The sequence below is a fragment of the Dama dama genome, unplaced genomic scaffold (genome assembly GCF_033118175.1).
Source record: "Dama dama isolate Ldn47 unplaced genomic scaffold, ASM3311817v1 ptg000093l, whole genome shotgun sequence".
NCBI lineage: Eukaryota > Metazoa > Chordata > Mammalia > Artiodactyla > Cervidae > Dama > Dama dama.
This window is the reverse complement of record NW_026870908.1, coordinates 421,029-424,170: the sequence shown is the minus strand read 5'-3', so window position 1 is coordinate 424,170 and position 3,142 is coordinate 421,029.

Here is a 3,142-nt window from a genome sequence, read left to right as displayed (position 1 = left end):
ACGACATGCACACGTCTGTTCCTGCCCCCTACACCGGCAGAGAGCTCGGGGGAGCCAGAGACTGCCAGGCTGCTGCTGGGCTGGCTGCCTGTGTGGGACGGGGCAGAGCCGACCTAGGGGCAAGTTGGGCCTCTTGCTCTCCCTGCTGCCCTGAGGCTGCTGGGTCAAAGAGGTCTTGGGCATCCAGCCCTTTGCTGGTCCCTTCCCTCTGACGAGGCCCTCTGAGCTCCAGCACCTTGCAGTGTGGAGATAGCCCCTGCCAGCAACCTCCTCTCCAAAGAGGCCTCAACCGAGGCCTACGCCCAGGGGAAAAGCACCAGCGGGGATGATCCTGGGGAGGCGCACGGACATGTCTGGACCCAGTCCCCGCAGCCTGCCCCTTGGTGGGGCAGTACCCCCGGAGGCCAGGAAGGTCTGGGCAAGGCTGGCCAGGGGCAGGGACCCTGCTGGGTCCTGCCCCTGGCCTGTGAGGCCTCTGAGCACAACCAGCCCTCTCCCACTGGAAGACCTCCCCAGCTGCATCCAAAGTCCTGTTTGCAAACACTCCCGCCCGCTGTTCACGCCAGGCTCGCACAATGCTCCCAAGCCCGGGAGAAAAGCGCTTCGGGGTGGTGCTCTCTCCGGGCCCTTGCCCCTGAGCCTGGGGGCCAGGCAGTGGGTCCACACTCCCAGACCAAGGCAGAACCACATGCACACGTCTGTTCCTGACCCCTGCACCGGCAGAGAGCTCGGGGGAGCCAGAGTCTGTCAGGCAGGTGCTGGGCTGGCCGCCTGTGTGGGAAGGGGCAGAGCCGACCTAGGGGCAAGTTGGGCCTCTTCCTCTCCCTGATGCCCTGAGGCTGCTGGGCCAAAGAGGTCTTGGGCATCCAGCCCCTTGCTGGTCCCTTCCCTCTGACGAGGCCCTCTCAGCTCCAGCACCTTGCAGTGTGGAGACAGCCCCTGCCAGCAACCTCCTCTCCAATGAGGCCTCAACCGAGGCCTAGGCCCAGGGGAAAGGCACCAGCGGGGATGAGCCTGGGGAGGCGCCCGGGCATGTCTGGACCCAGTCCCCGCAGCCTGCCCCTTGGTGGGGCAGTACCCCCGGAGGCCAGGAAGGTCTGTGCAAGGCTGCCAGGGGCAGGGACAGCGCTGGGTCCTGCCCCTGGCCTGTGGGACGTCTGAGCACAACCGGCACTCTCCCGCTGGAAGACCTCCCCGTCTGCCTCCAAAGGCCGGTTTGCAAGCACTCCCGCCCGCTGTTCCCGCCAGGCACGCACAATGCTCCCAAGCCCGGGAGAAAAGCGCTTCGGGGTGGTGCTCTCTCCGGGCCCTTGCCCCTAAGCCTGCGGGCCAGGCAGGGGGAACACACTCCCAGGCCAAGACAGAACGACATGAACATGTCTGTTCCTGCCCCCTACACCGGCAGAGAGCTCGGGGGAGCCAGAGTCTCTCAGGCAGGTGCTGGGCTGGCCGCCTGTGTGGGAAGGGGCAGAGCCGACCTAGGGGCAAGTTGGGCCTCTTGCTCTCCCTGCTGCCCTGAGGCTGCTGGGCCAAAGACGTCTTGGGCATCCAGCCCTTTGCTGGTCCCGTCCCTCTGACGAGGCCCTCTGAGCTCCAGCACCTTGCAGTGTGGAGACAGCACCTGCCAGCAATCTCCTCTCCAAGGAGGCCTCAACCGAGGCCTAGGCCCAGGGGAAAGGCACCAGCGGGGATGAGCCTGGGGAGGCGCCCGGGCATGTCTGGACCCAGTCCCCGCAGCCTGCCCCTTGGTGGCGCAGTACCCCTGGAGGCCAGGAAGGTCTGGGCAAGGCTGACCAGGGGCAGGGGACCTGCTGGGTCCTGCCCCTGGCCTTTGGGGCCTCCGAGCACAACCGGCCCTCTCCCACTGGAAGACCTCCCCGGCTGCCTCCAAAGGCCGTTTTGCACGCACTCCCGCCCACTGTTCCCACCAAGCGCGCACAATGCTCCCAAGCCCGGGAGAAAAGCGCTTCGGGGTGGTGCTCTCTCCGGGCCCTTGCCCCTGAGCCTGGGGGCCAGGCAGGGGGTCCACACTCCCAGGGCAAGGCAGAACCACATGCACACGTCTGTTCCTGACCCCTGCACCGGCAGAGAGCTCGGGGGAGCCAGAGTCTGTCAGGCAGCTGCTGGGCTGGCCGCCTTTGTGGGAAGGGGCAGAGCCGACCTAGGGGCAAGTTGGGCCTCTTGCTCTCCCTGCTGCCCTGAGGCTGCTGGGCCAAAGAGGTCTTGGGCATCCAGCCCTTTGCTTGTCCCTTCCCTCTGACGAGGCCCTCTGAGCTCCAGCACCTTGCAGTGTGGAGACAGCCCCTGCCAGCAACCTCCTCTCCAAGGAGGCCTCAACCGAGACCTAGGACCAGGGGAAAGGCACCAGCGGGGATGAGCCTGGGGAGGCGCCCGGGCATGTCTGGACCGAGTCCCCGCAGCCTGCCCCTTGGTGGGGCAGTACCCCCGGAGGCCAGGAAGGTCTGGGAAAGCCTGGCCAGGGGCAGGGGACCTGCTGGGTCCTGCCCCTGGCCTGTGGGGCCTCTGAGCACAACCGGCCCTCTCCCACTGGAAGACCTCCCCGGCTGCCTTCAAAGGCGGGTTTGCCAACACTCCCGCCCGCTGTTCCCGCCAGGCACGCACAACGCTCCCAAGGCCAGGAGAAAAGCGCTTCGGGGTGTTGCTCTCTCCGGGCCCTTGCCCCTGAGCCTGGGGTCCAGGCAGTGGGTCCACACTCCCAGACCAAGGCAGAACCACATGCACACGTCTGTTCCTGACCCCTGAACCGGCAGAGAGCTCGGGGGAGCCAGAGTCTATCAGGCAGCTGCTGGGTTGGCTGCCTGTGTGGGAAGGGGCAGAGCCGACCTAGGGGCAAGTTGGGCCTCTTGCTCTCCCTGCTGCCCTGAGGCTGCTGGGCCAAAGAGGTCTTGGGCATCCAGCCCCTTGCTGGTCCCTTCCCGCTGACGAGGCCCTCTGAGCTCCAGCACCTTGCAGTGTGGAGACAGCCCCTGCCAGCAACCTCCTCTCCGAGGAGGCATCAACCGAGGCCTATGCCCAGGGGTAAGGCACCAGCGGGGATGAGCCTGGGGAGGCGCCCAGGCATGTCTGGACCCAGTCCCCGCAGCCTGCCCCTTGGTGGGGCAGTACCCCCGGAGGCCAGGAA